At 35.8% G+C, this 14,934-nt stretch overlaps 1 long non-coding RNA gene across 1 annotated transcript; it reads right to left on the bottom strand.

Annotated features, from left to right (window-relative positions):
- Nucleotides 1-3,260: 3,260 nt before the first annotated feature.
- Nucleotides 3,261-4,893, bottom strand: LOC147484778 (uncharacterized). Its single transcript, XR_015205944.1, has 3 exons — nt 4,249-4,893; nt 4,033-4,162; nt 3,261-3,896 (listed from the first exon to the last, which is right to left on the bottom strand). It is a non-coding gene; the product is annotated as an uncharacterized LOC147484778 (long non-coding RNA).
- Nucleotides 4,894-14,934: the final 10,041 nt, after the last annotated feature.

The raw sequence follows: 14,934 nt of genomic DNA, 5'->3' as shown, positions 1-14,934 counted from the left end.
ATGCTTCCAGATCCCAACAACCCATAAAAGTTCAGCCCAAAAACAGTCAAGGCATTTTTTGTGTGGGGTGGGTGAGGTAAGAAAAACTTTTATACTCACCCCAGAAAAATATTTTAGTGGCTATGGTTAGGGGGTGACACGACCACGTATCACCTTATGAGGTGGAATTTGTCAACCCACTCCACCCTTCTTTGTTATATAGACTAGTTAATGCCCGTCCCAGTCGGCACTCAAGACACATTGCATTTAAATAACTCTCCAAAAGACCATCTCCATGGTAGCACTGGATCGATACTATAACCATTTCTAGCAGTTTTATATTTCATAATCATTTTATGCGTACACTAAAGTGAGGTTATGGCAATCCTATGCATTTCATTTCTCACAAACCAACTCATTACACATACCCCTTACACCTTGATAATTCAACACACATCAGAATGAGGAACAAATAAGGGGAGAGACTTGAATTAAAAACATCATCAGAATTCAACATACACACACACACATATATAATCGGGAATCGGGTAGAATCTCCTTTGTATTTTCAACATTTTAAACACCTAAATCCCGCCATAACCTGAAAATCAAAACAATCCAATTCTCATAGATCAACCCTGCCAAGATTTATAATTTTACATTTATACATAACACAAATTACTTCTAAAGATAAAAGACAACTCATTAAACATTAAAGATGACTTCACATAATATTTCACCTTGGATTAATTCTTGTAACGAAAGGAATATATATATACACACTTGGTTCACTGAGCTCATCATTTCTCTCCTTCTCCCCTATACATCTTACTTGGTACTAACTTGAAATTGATTTGGAAGTCCTGTATCAACTTTAGATGGTTGTAGACTATTGTCCTCCCTTATAGATTAATGCGCCACGGACCAATGACTGTACGAACTTCCTAACATGTTGCTGAAAACTTATAACAATTTAACTTGGTACCTGCAAGCAAACCACATAAATATGATTTTTCCCAAACTTGGTACCTTTAACATTTTGTTTACAAAGGGGATGGTTCTCAATAGGAAAACTTTCCTATTCTCAAAAGGAAATAACTGCATGTAGCAAACTTTTTATCATGGCAACCATCAATGACTACATGAAATAAATTGAAAAACTAAAGTACATCCTAATAAAAATACTCATAAGCAATGTTCATTCGCCAATATAAGTACCTTTATGTAAGCAGGGGTGAAACTTGATTAAAATAAGAGAGCTGAAGATCTTTACCTGTGATGCGCCACTTGGAACTACATTCCATTTTGTCTTCCTTCTTATGGTAATATATCAACCTACAAATGCGAATTCAACCAAGTACCAGAATCTTCCAAGTAGCATGTTATTGGGACAAAAAGATAATAATAATCAGTTTATAGGGGTTATCATTTACCAGTGGACCATGCAATAAAAATAGCCTTAGCATATGGAGTTGTTTTGTCGAAAATAAAAAAACTATCATAAAAACTTACATAGATACAACATAATAGGTATCATGCTATAACTATTATATTGAAGAATAAAAGTAGGGTGTGGTTCTTTAATTTCCCACTCACCTTTTCTTGTAGTACAATTTCTTGTATTTGGCGAAAGAAATACAAATATTCTTTTTGAAGAAGTACATATGGAGATAGCCACATAGAATTGTCCATGACTAAGAAGTGATGTTCAAATCAATGTCAACATACTTCACTGACTGGCCCTGCGACGTCTTATTAATTGTAATAGCATAAGCTAGTCGAATAGGGAATTGTCGTTTTGATAGTTTGAAAGGCAACTCCAAAATTGAGGGAGTCAAAAATATTTTTGGGATGAGTACTGGATTTTGTTGTTGCACGGTGTTAAATGTGTCAAAGATGCGGCGTAATAGAAAGTGTAATGTCTAAACCTTATAACATAAATAATGTCATAACTAAAATGATGGTTTAATAAAGCTAGGGAGCTCTAAGAACAACAACGAGCAAAATATTACACCTAAAATACTGGTTTTGGTTTGAAGGGAGTTCCCAATTAAAAGCAGAAAATGGTAGAACAGTAGAAAGTCTAATTGGAAAGCGCCATGATATAATTAAATAATTAGATGTACATTAGATTAGAAGCTTAGATGCACATTAGATTAGGAGCTTAAATTCGAACTCAATAGACTAGAATAGCTATCTGTATGAAGAAGGATGAGACGAAATAGTTATAACTGAAATCAATATGCTAAAGCAAATAAAAAACTAAAGGAATAGAACCGAAATTCAGCTCACTTAAAAAATCTAAGCAAAGAAAGTTGTATATAATCAAAATCAAACCAACATATACAACAATTGGAATTTAAATAGAAATAGAAAAAAAGAAAAAATAATCGAATTGGTACAGTCGAGAATTTTCTGCTAATCATTGTAAATACTAAATAGAATGGAATATATATATTGTTTACATTCATGTAAATGGAATGAAATAAAAATTTTCACTTAGTTGAATTTAAGGAAAACACACTCAAAATAAATAGTCGACCAAAGAAAACTTATTTAATCTAATCAAAGAAATGGAGAGAAAGAGGAAATAGTCGAATTGACCAATTATTTGTACATAGATGGGGGCATTGGGAACCTGAAACAATTGTAAAGTACTATTTGTCATGGCTACTCAAGTTTTGTCTAGCAAGAAGTTTGCATTACTAATCATATAAGCACCGACACAAACTTAGTGAAACCCACCTCTATATAACGCAACTGAAAAAAACTATCAAAAATTTAAAAACCAAAGTTTTGTGGTAAAAAAATCTCAGTTTGAAATAGAAAAGCAGCCAAATAGAAAATATTTCCCATTCCCCTCCATCCTTTAATTTTCTCCGATGAATGAAATTCGAATCAATTTGAGCTTAATTTGTAATTGAAATTATCTAAGCGCTTTGCTCGAGTGTTGCGTGAGGTTGTGAGAGGTGAATGATGAGAGAGGAAATCCAGTTCGTGGTACAGTGAGTTGAACTTGCGACCACGATGGAAACAAAGCCAAAATAACTAGTTCTCGTTAATGTCCCGATTCAAAAATTAAATCGCACATCTCGACCGTTAGATCTTGCTCAAAATGATCCGGACCATCCTTTATTATAATTTTGTCCTTTAGTGCTAAAAAAAACCCTATCTTATTAGATACTAGTGAATGCCCGTGCCAGTCGGCACTCTAGACACATTACTTTTGAATAACACCCCAGGAGACCATCTCTATGGTAGCACTGAATCGATGATATAACCATTTCCAATAGTTTTATACTTCATAATCATTTCAAGCGCATACTTAAGTGAGCTTAGGCAATTCTATGCATTTCATTTCTCACCAACCAACTCATTACACATGCCCCTTACACATTCATTAATTCAACACATATCAGAATGAGAATGAGGAAAATAAGGAAAGAATGTCTTCAAAAAAAAAATTAAATAAAAAAATCTAGCAGTCTCTGTATTTTCAACATTTCAAAAACCTAAATCCTATCATAACCTGAAAATCAAATCAATACAATCCTCATAGATCAACCATACCAAGATATATAACTTCATATTTATATATAACACAAATTACTTCTAAAACTATAAGACAACTCATTAAACATTAAAGAAAACTCTGCATAATTTTTCACCTGGGACTAATTCTACTAATTCTGTTGCACTCAGATGAAACCTGACAACAAAAGCCAGAGGTCAGAGGGTGGTCTTCATGTTGCACAAACTCCAGCTTCATTTCATGTTCTGCCATACTCAATGCATTCATACCCAAATTAGGGGAGCATATAGGGAATGACTTTGTTGGACTGATGAATAGATCTGCAGAGGATGACCAGAGTTCTACATCACCAAGACTTTCACGTCCAAATATAGGTTCATCATTTCTGCAGAATCATCACTTAAAAATGATATAACAAACGATTTGCATGATAAGCCCAGAAGATCCAATCCAATGTTAATAGGTCTTGAGAAGTAGTAATTAAATCACGTGTCAAGAAACCAAGATATATGTCATATTACCTAAACATGTTGTCAAGATCATCAAAGATTCCAATGTTTTCCCAACTATATTCAAGAAATCTACCATTCTCTTTCTCATCACACTCATCTCCAAACGACCCAAGCCTGTTATCTAATTGAGCAACATCCTCTGTTGATAAAAAAATGGATATTTGAAGATGAAGTAATCTTAAGGAGTAGTATCAACACATCAATAAGGTATGAACAAACTATTACCTCTTCCTGAATTAAATTAGGGCATTTATGTTCCAATAATAACTTGCATATTGGTATAATTTTTGGAATTTCTTCCATACTCCCTATCACATTAACCTGGCCAGGAGTAAATTTCCAATCCTGGAGCTAGAAGTGCTTCATTTGTATCGCATTGAGTGCTGCTTTCCACTTTAAGTTCAGAGATGTAACTTTTAGGTCATTTTCGGTCTGCAAGCTTAACAGAGATGTAACCCATGGTTTCCTTTCATTTCCCTTGGGATAACGTACAATGTGTTCATCAACTTCACTGGCCTCACGCCCTCACCCCATGATGTCCCCAAGCTAAAATCAAAAAAAAAAAACACGTAACAGAAAACAAAGGTATCTTATATTTTACACAATATAATACGTTAAAAATCATAACGTACATCTTGCAAATAAAACATGAGAACTAAAGAATCGTATATGTTGTCTATGGTTCTTTGCTTGTGTTTACTCAATTTATAATGTGGCCTTCCACATAAATGTTTGAATACGAAGTGTTAAATAGTTCACTATATTCTCCACCAAAAATTTTCTCCTTAATTTAGTTTTCAATATGAAATTGGTAGACTAGTTTCCAACCTCATCAATCCAAGAGCATTCTTGCGAACAACTGATTGGCAATTTCAGTAATTATTTATAACTTATTTATACAATAACACATTTCTCTACACTCCCATTAAGTAGGCAACTGATTCTCATAGTTCACTAATCACTGATCACTACCAATCTCATTCTAACTCGGAAGATGAACCAACTGATTTAATACTATGTGTAATGATTCTGCACACACTCTCTAAAAAAAAGGCCACAACGTACAACAGTAATAATAATCAAATACATAAGAAAAAATCCCACATAACAAATAAAGGCAATAAAGCAGTCAGTATATACGTTCAATAAAGTGATTCATTTTCAACGACCGACCGAGCCAGTATATACCATTGCTAGCGAAACAAACAAGCTCAAGAGAATTGGTGGTTTCTAGTCTGAACTAAATAATTTTGTTACCAAGTTTCATAAAAAAACTTGCTAATGACATTAATAACAGGAAGTGGATTATCCAAATGAACACTTCGATGTAAGTAGAATGTAAAAAGATTAAAAAAAAAAAAAAAAGTAACCAACCAGTAACCAACCGACAATGCCCGTAGACTTTAGCAACAAAAGTAAGCCCACCAGTGGAACGAAGTAAGCAATTGCCTTCACCTGCTTCTGAACGGTCTATTTAAATTAATCGCTTCCTCTTAAATAAAATATATGCACACACACGATAAATTCATATTAGAGATTGAAAGCTAGAGTTTTTTTTTACTTACTGCTCTGGTTTCGTAGATGTTGAATTTGTCGAGAGATGATGAGATTTTGGAAGCACACAAACGAATGTAGATCTCTCGCAAGTTTTAATAATGAGCGATCTTTAATAAGATTTAACCCAAAAAAAAAATCGAAATTGATGCTAGGCTCTGACTAGAACTCGCGACTGGGCGCGTTTCAAAAAGTAAATTCGAACTCTTATCTCGAGGTTGATGAGGTACACAACATCGGTTGGATGGTGATAGGAATGATCTGGACCGTCCTTTATTATAATTTTGTCCTGTAGTGGAAAAAAAACCCTATCTTATTAGATAGACTAGAAATGCTCGTGCTAGTCGACACTCTAGGCACAATGGCGATACGCATGTTCTTCTTTTTTATGAAATAACTTCCCAAAAGACCATCTCCATTGGTAGCATGGGATCAGTGTCATTATTTATTTCACTCTGCTAAAGTGAGTTTATAGAAGTCTTATATAGGCAAGCTTACTATGCTTATGAACAATGTGCCAGATGACATAAAACACTCTCCCCCTTCTCTCTCACCCACTCCCCAAATAGCTACGATTTGCTTTGCAGGCTTGAGAAAAAGTCCCCGTAAAGAATAGGGAAAAAATAGGCCAACTTGTTCATACTTGTCAATAAGTAGATATGAAAAGAAGATGATGCTCATAAGAAATAGATGGATCATTAACACACATCTCCAGCAGCTTAAATAAAGCGAAATACGCATGAATCCAACACGTTTGTATTGTTACTATATCATCCTGAACAGGTTCAGGGTCCAGCTACTTCCCCAGTATGCAGGCCTATTGGCATATCTTTGTAGGCATAGGAAGATCTAAATGTTATGAAGAAAAGGAAATATAGTCCACTGGTAAAGCAACCAATTAAGCTCAAACCCTAATTCATTAATTTTTCTAGCTCCCGGAGTGCTCTATAGCTTAATAAATAAATGCATATCATCTTTTAATGTTCACTTTAATAACCCAAACTTAAGAAATAAATTCAAATGATAAAAAGGGAATACATAAGTTAAAACTGACTCATAAATACGTTCTTAAACTATGATGAAAAATGCATTGATCTTATGCTTCCCAACCCCTTAAGAGGTGGGTGAGAGAACCGACTGACTCTAAATGTGAAGGCACCCATTCAAAGGCTACAACCCTGAGATTGGCACATTGCCTTGATATTACCGAACAAAAGTGCAAAAGCGCGTCTCATGCATAGTTCGGGATTTCGGAATTCTAGGAATTCCGGTAAATCCAAAAACCGAAATCCAGTAAATTTCGACCCTATTACATTCGGAATTTCGATTATTTCAACACTATATTTGGAATTCCAATTTTTTAGAAAACCGAAATTCCAAGCGGAATTCCGGAGTTTCGTTCGAAATCACGAACTATGGTCTCATGTACCTCTGCAGCTCATTGTTAACTTTCTCATCTCCCCCCATAAAACCTTGAATGTTCTGGAAAAAAAATGTAATGAACAGGTATTTTCCTCATTATAAAGACAGAGGTATATGAAAGTTCTAAGTCACAAATATTTAGTATTATACAGTACTTGAACCCATTCAAAATAGTTCACTGTCACCCCGCTAGCTAAAAATAACATATGGATTTGTATCTTTGCATAGGATTTGACCAAGCTGAAAATCTAAAAATCTTTATCTGTGGGTGCGCAGCTTGGAATTGCCCCACTCTTTCTTCCTTCTCAAAGTAAAAATATTGATCAACAAATAAAATATTTAACAAATGGGTGACAAACAACCTTCAATGGAATCAATAACTGTCACACCAATTTTGTTGTTGCATGGTGTTAAATGTGTCAAATTGAATCTCTTTTAACAGCCGTCTTAATAGCTAAGGTGTCAAAGATGTGATGAGAATTGTAATGTCTAAACCCGGCCTAAGAACATAAATAACTCACCCAAAAATGTAGTAAACTAAGAAGAGCATTAAAAACTTAAGATGCATTTAAGAAAGCACCATAGTAAGACCATTATGTCAAAAAGAGCTAGAAAAGAAGAACTCTACCATCGTTGTACTTGCCAAGAACAAACAACCCTAACCAATATAATGCTAGATATGTAGTAGGAAAAACAACCTAACAAAAACAAATATTGGTGATATTTAAAACGTAGTTTAAAAGTGATTATGATATCAATTAAAAGCACATACTAGCTGTTGCAATTCGTTCATTCACCATGTTTATGCCATTCAACCTTCACATCCCCAATTTGCCCTTTCACCATGATAATCTAGGAATGGTAAATTCCCAAAAAAATGGAAGCACACAAAATACGCACAAAAATAAAGAATGACACAATTGAAATGATGATTTAAAGAAGCTCTAAGAATAGAAGTAAACCAAATGTTATACCTGAAATAATTCTTTGGTTTGAAAGGAGCTCTAACAAAAGAGTATGACAAAGACTAAAAGTAGTAAATTGTTGGATACCTAATTAAAAAACATCGAGATACAGTTATATAATTAAATGCAAATTATTCGAAAGATTAAATTCGACGTAAATAGAATGGTATGAAGAAGTCAAGGAAGACATAAAAACTCGAAATAAATAGCAAACTTACGGAATTGAAGAATCTTATCAAAATTAAAATCATGCATCATATTTAAATCGGAATGGAGAAAAAGAGGAAATAGTGAATTGGGTTCATTAGAATTTAATGGAATCGAAATTCATACCAATTGACGAATCTGACCAAAATTATTTAAAATAAAAATAAAAATCATGCATGCAACCTATTTGGGTGAATAAAAGACCTGAAATAAGTCTAATTATGTTCATTTAAATTAAAAGATTGTTCGTTTTCTTTTAACAACGTGAATTCACATACACTACAAATCTATATGGAGAATCAATTAGAATACCCTACCACTATTATCTTAAGGGTCCCAAAATGATTAACTCCCCACTCCAATCAATTTTACCCATACCCATAGCAGCAATCCATACAAAAATTCATTCAAATGAACCTCAAGTCGTTGTCTCCTTTCAAACACAACAATCAACAATGCTACAAAAAGGGTAGTTCAAAGCAACAAATGTATAGTAGGGGATATGATTGAACCTTCTAATTAATTACTTTCATCAATACAAAGTGGATTGCATCTAACCTACCTAGTTTGTGCTAGTTGCATGAAGACCAACAACATGTAGAAGTACCCAACTGAAGGTTTACTCATACTTAATGTCATTAAATTCTGCTCAGACTATGGTCACATTATATCAACCATCAAGTTATAACTCGGACTACTACAGCTATGGGATTCACAACAATCTTATTCTAACAACGATGAGTCAATCACCTGTCAGAAACCTAACACTATTTGAAACACCACGATGAGTCAATGGTATTCCAACCTACTGCTATTCCTGAAGCACTAGTGATGCCTGCATAATCGTGAACATTGATCACATTTTTGCACAAACTCGACACTATGAATTTCACTTGAATTCGTTGTTGCACGAACTCCATCTCCTCTCCACCTCTCCCAAATACATTACAAATGGAAGGCTCTTTCACATAAATTTTGCTATAAAAATATACATTGTCTACATAAGCTACTTCTACAATTTCTCAAGTAATAATGGAAGAAATTTACCAGTGGATCCCCTCCTTAAAGTCTCACAACAGTGGCACTGACTTTTGCGAAACTCAAGAGAAGCTCATGAATCTCCTCCTGAACAAAAAGCGATTTCAATTTTAGAAGATGAGTGATTCTCAAACTTTAATTACAAAACCACACAACACCACAACAACCTATAGGAACCGTTATTCAGAATACAATATTTCTACAAACTACGAGAACCACGCGTGAAATTGAATCAATGTCACACCCCAATTTTGATGAATTTGGAAAAACATTATTTGTTCCGACTCTTGATTTCGAGGTGTGGCGACTTCCTCTCTCGAAAACCCATAAAAGCGGTTTAAATATAACGGATAATTAAAACCAATAAAATTTTTTAACTTAAACAACCGGTCTATTCATTTCAAAAATAATTTACAAATGAAAATGCAAATAACATTATCTGTTGGAAATCTATATCACCTCAAAGGAAAACAAGACACATCCGAGATCTGTATTGCTTATGAAACCACAAGCCGCGAACCAATCTTCTTCAACATTAAAACTGTTAAAACTTATCAACTATGTTCATTGGATGAACACACCCGATAAGCAAACATGCAAATCGAGATTGACATTATAAAATCTTTGGTGTGTAGTAGCCCTAAAATACAACATATAATATACATATACATACACAATCCATACGGTAGCTTAGTTCCTCCATCGAGGCCTTTAACTTTCGGCGACTAATACAACATCCTTAAGTTCAATAACTAAAGGCGGTAGTTCCTCCACCGAGAAGCCTTTAACTTCCCACTAACCACACAACAAACTATACTCATAATAAATAAGGCATGTAGTTTCTCCATCGTATTTTAGTTCTAACTAAACTATAACCACCAACCATATACAAATCATCTATCTAGAGATATATCATTTACCAACATATTACCATAATTAGATTATTTCGGGCTTTCTTTGTGTGTCCCTAAAATTCACGTCGATCTATGTCTTTACCTAGTTTCGCTACTACCACAATCGCAAAACCCAACTTAACATGTACATCCACATGCCTCCTTTACATAATGAGCCACTCCGGTGCGTAACCACCACTGGCCGGGATGCAAGACACCGAGGGTAAATCCTCACGCGGAAGCCAAATCTATGTAAAGATCGCCACTATTCGGCATAAAAATATTAGCGATCATCGTTCTATTTTCTTGAACGGAATATATCAAGCCAACTATTAAATTTACGATTGCCCAACACATGGGTCAATCAACATCTCATATATACACCCAACACATGGGTCAATCATATCACATAAGCCCACATGAGGCAAATCTAAACGAGTTGTGGTAGTCGGTTCTAGGATTTTCGTTCGTAATTTATTCGGTGTCATACATTGATGATTTCATAAACATTCCATTATATCGTCGCGCGGTCAATTACCTTATCAGACTAAGCCACAATCTCTAGAAATATCTCAATATATCTCATAACCATATTTCATACTTTCACGTGCCAATATCTTATCAGACTACACCATACTCGGTGAAATATTCACCAATCTTTATATTAGCATTTCAGCGTATAAAATAATGGAGTGTATATACGTTTTCTCCAAGATATTGCGATTAATACAACTATCTAAAGATATTATATCGTGTCACAATCTCAACGTATCACATATATTATAGCGTATTAGAGAATATAATATCTCCTAACATCTCAATATCGTCACGCGTGTCAAAAATACACAATATCGATGTCAAATCTTTTTATTAGATAATGACAACCAAAGTTATCTGAAGCTCCAGCGGCATTTTATTATAATATATGTCCATATAATATCAACATAAAGCGTAGTCTGATTATTAAATCCATCACAATCAAAGCCCAATATCTTTTTACACACTACTCGCGTCAAATCTAAATTAGATAATTTACGTACGAGTTATCTGATATCCGACCCGATTATTTTATTACTATATATATCCATATAAACAAACATATGAAAAGCTGGAAAAGTCAACATCCACGCGATCGGCGGTCAAAGGTCAACACCTCATGGTCAAGGTCAAACTCAACATGCCATGGTCAAAGTCAAACTGTCATCGCCAAAGTCAAAGGTGAAAGTCAACCGTCCATGGTCAAAGGTCAAAGTCAATCGTCCATGGTCAAAGGTCAAAGTCAACCGTCAAAGTCAACGGTCGATGGTCAAAGTCAAACTGTCCTAGTCAAAGTCAAACCGTCGCGGTCAAAAGTCAAACATCGTTTTAGGTGTTTCGTGGTCAGGAGTTATAAGCCGTGGTTCGTGGCTTTGGAAGAAAAATAGTCATAGCTTCGTGGACCGTGACCCGAGGTCGTGGTTCGGACCGGTGGCCAAGCCCAAACCTTAGAACCCGAAAGTCTAAACATTGGAAGACCCAATTGGATATATTTTAAGTCCTATGGACTGGTCCCAAGTAATACTAGAAACGGCCCAAAAACTTATACTGAACTGGCCCAAAACAGTTAAGTGGATTCGGCCCAAAAACTTTAATATAAACTGGTCCACAAAACAAAGGCTAAAAAGAATTGGTCCAACACAAAACTGATGTGGTCCGGCCCACTTAAAACAAAATAAGATCGGGCCCAAACAAAATAACCAAGGCCCAAAACTAAAACAAAAAGGAACTGGCCCAAGTAGCTAATTGGTTCGGCCCAAGGCCCAACCATAGCTACAGTGTCATCTCCTTCACCCATTCTCTCCACCACCACCACCAAAATCGACCACCCCAAATCGGCCACCACCCCTCACTTCATCAAACCGATTTTTACCCAAATCCAAAACCAAACAACATTAATTAAAGCAAAAACCCCAACTCATACAATCCAAACCTCACCAAACTAGATCTAAAAGTTTTACTGCCGCCATTAATGGCTTCCCCAAGCTCCCCGCCGTCCTCACTCGACAGCCCTCACACACTACACCACCCCATTACAACCAATCGTCCATCAACCAACGAAATCAACCAACTAACAGTTCAACCCATTTTTTTTTACAGAGGCTGTTTGGGCGAGCCGCCATTAACGCCATTTGGGAGCTTCGACCGCACCATTCCAACCTCAAACACACCGATTTCAACCAACAAATACCCCAACACTTCAACCCCATCATCCACAATAAAAAAAACGAAAACCAACAATAACAGTTGTATAAACTGTTACTGACGATTTTAAACTGAGCGATTTTACTTGGGCCTCCATCAACAGCTTGCTCTAAGCTTCCACTAACGCCCATGCCGACCTCCGGAGTTCGAGCACTCCAACAGTTCCAACGAGCTTTTCCATTTATAAGAAAAATAACAACACAGAAAAACAGAACTAAACCAAAGAAATCTAACAGGAAGAAAACTTTGACAGTAAAGGATTCATACGTAGCCGTACTCGAGTTTCGGGGAAAAAAAATCTAACTACACACAATATCAGTTTATATAGACAGTAAATTCGTAAATTCTAAAGAGATAAAAAAATCATAGTTCTAGTAGTGGTGAGAGTTAACTCTACTCACAGGTCCTAACAGCTCCACGAATTTCTCCGAAGTCAGGGCGTTAGCTTTCCACCTCCGAAATCCAAAACTTTCATCTCAGCCTCCATTTTTTAATATATTATTTTTCTCTCGAACCCTATTTTTACAGAAAAATGTGTTTATATCTTGGGTCCAAACCTAAGCCCAACATGACACTTCGGGCCCAAAACCGGGGGGCGTATCTCGAGTCGGTCAGGCCAATTTTGAAAATAAATAATTTAATTAATTAATAAATATAAAAATACGTATTTAAAAATACGGGCGTTACACAATCGGTTATCACGATTTGGATAGAGAAAACATACCTTTTAGATCCGATTTTGATAACTCTGAGAATCCAAGCTTTATGAATCCGAATCAACAATCAACCTCTTGATCTTACGTTGTTTTCCTTTAGAGCAGTTGGACGTTATTGGGCTACGATCTACCAATCCATTCTTTCTCTCAAGATCGAAAGCGAATTCGGATCTACTTTTCTTGCCTCTTTTTGAACAATGAAAAGTAAATTTTGACCGAGAGAGAAAGTATTCTATTTATAGGCTACAACAGCCGGGGACCATGAGGAGAAATTAGGGTTGGCCCTCGATGGGCTTGAGCTTCCCATGTTTGCCCCGAACACACGCCCAAGTCCGTCAACAAATGGCTTATTCCACTAAAGGCCATTGTTGCACTACCTCTAATCCCAAATTGCGGTAATGTCGTTTATGGGCTCCATATTATATGCTCGTTGATCTCCCGTGTTTAAGATATTGAATGTCCGTTGATTAAGTCAAGTTCTCGACAACTACATTAATCAACTTCTTATGTCCTTGAGTAGTACCACTTTCAACCTCATTGTCATGTCGGAATAAATCCACTGCGGGGTTTACATGACAATCTTTTTGAGCCCCTCAAGAGGACATCATCAACCCGACTTCTTTGCGGGACCGCGATTCCTTCTATAATCAACAAGACACCTTACATATAATGTCATTACCCAATCCATCGAGTTTGTTGATTCACAAATGAATCTCACTCGTTGATGATTTAAAGTAATGTACAACGCACGTAAGTGCCCGTTATTATATCCGGATTATGAGGACAAACATCCATAATAACAGAGGTGTTTGTTCTCTTATATAGTCAGTATAAGGAGAAACAACCTCACTTGGTCTTATTCAATACATACAAAGTGTACTAGTGTAACCCTATAGTCAAGATAAACTAATATCATATTATACTACAACCAATCCCCTTCTTTCTCTCAAGATCATAAACGAATTCAGATCTACTTTTCTTGCCTCTTTTTCAGAACAATGAATAGTAAATTTCGCCGGAGAAAGTATTCTATTTATAGGCTTCAACAGGGACCATGAGGAGAAATTAGGGTTGGGGCTCTCGATGGGCTTGGGCTTCCCATGTTAGCCCGAACACACGCCCAAGTCCGTCAAAAATGGCTTATTCCACTAAAGGCCATTGTTGCACTACCGCCTCTAATCCCAAATTACGTGTCGTTTATGGGCTCCATATTATATGCTCGTTGATCTCCCCGTGTTTAAGATATCAAATGTCCGTTGATTAAGTCAAGTTCTTCGACAACTACATTAATCAACTTCTTATGTCCTTGAGTAGTACCACTCAACCTCACCGTCATGTCGGAATATATCCACTGCGGGGTTTACATGACAATCTTTTGAGCTCCCGAGGGGACATCATCAACCCGACTTCTTGCGGGACACAGATTCCTTCTATAATCAACATCACACCTTACATACAATGTCATTACCCAATCCATCGAGTTTGTTAATTCACAAATGAATCTCACTCGTTGATGATTTAAAGTAATGTACAATGCACGTAAGTGCCCGTTATTATATCCGGATTAGGAGGACAAACATCCATAATAACAGAGGTGTTTGTTCTCTTATATAGTCAGTATAAGGAGAAACAACCTCACTTGGTCCTATTCAATACATACAAAGTGTACTAGTGTAACCCTATAGTCAAGATAGACTAATATCATATTATACTACAATCGTACTAATGGTTTGTCCAAATCCATCTAGGTTGTGAACGATTACTTATACTTTATAAAGTACTGATGATATGATCTTCTGTGTGTTCACACCATATCATCTACAACATAAAGTATTAGACACATGCATATAACTAATATGCATAACATTTGCCCAT

The sequence above is a fragment of the Coptis chinensis genome, chromosome 8 (genome assembly GCF_015680905.1).
Source record: "Coptis chinensis isolate HL-2020 chromosome 8, ASM1568090v1, whole genome shotgun sequence".
In the NCBI taxonomy this organism is placed as follows: Eukaryota; Viridiplantae; Streptophyta; class Magnoliopsida; order Ranunculales; family Ranunculaceae; genus Coptis; species Coptis chinensis.
This window is presented reverse-complemented; position numbering and strand designations above follow the sequence as displayed.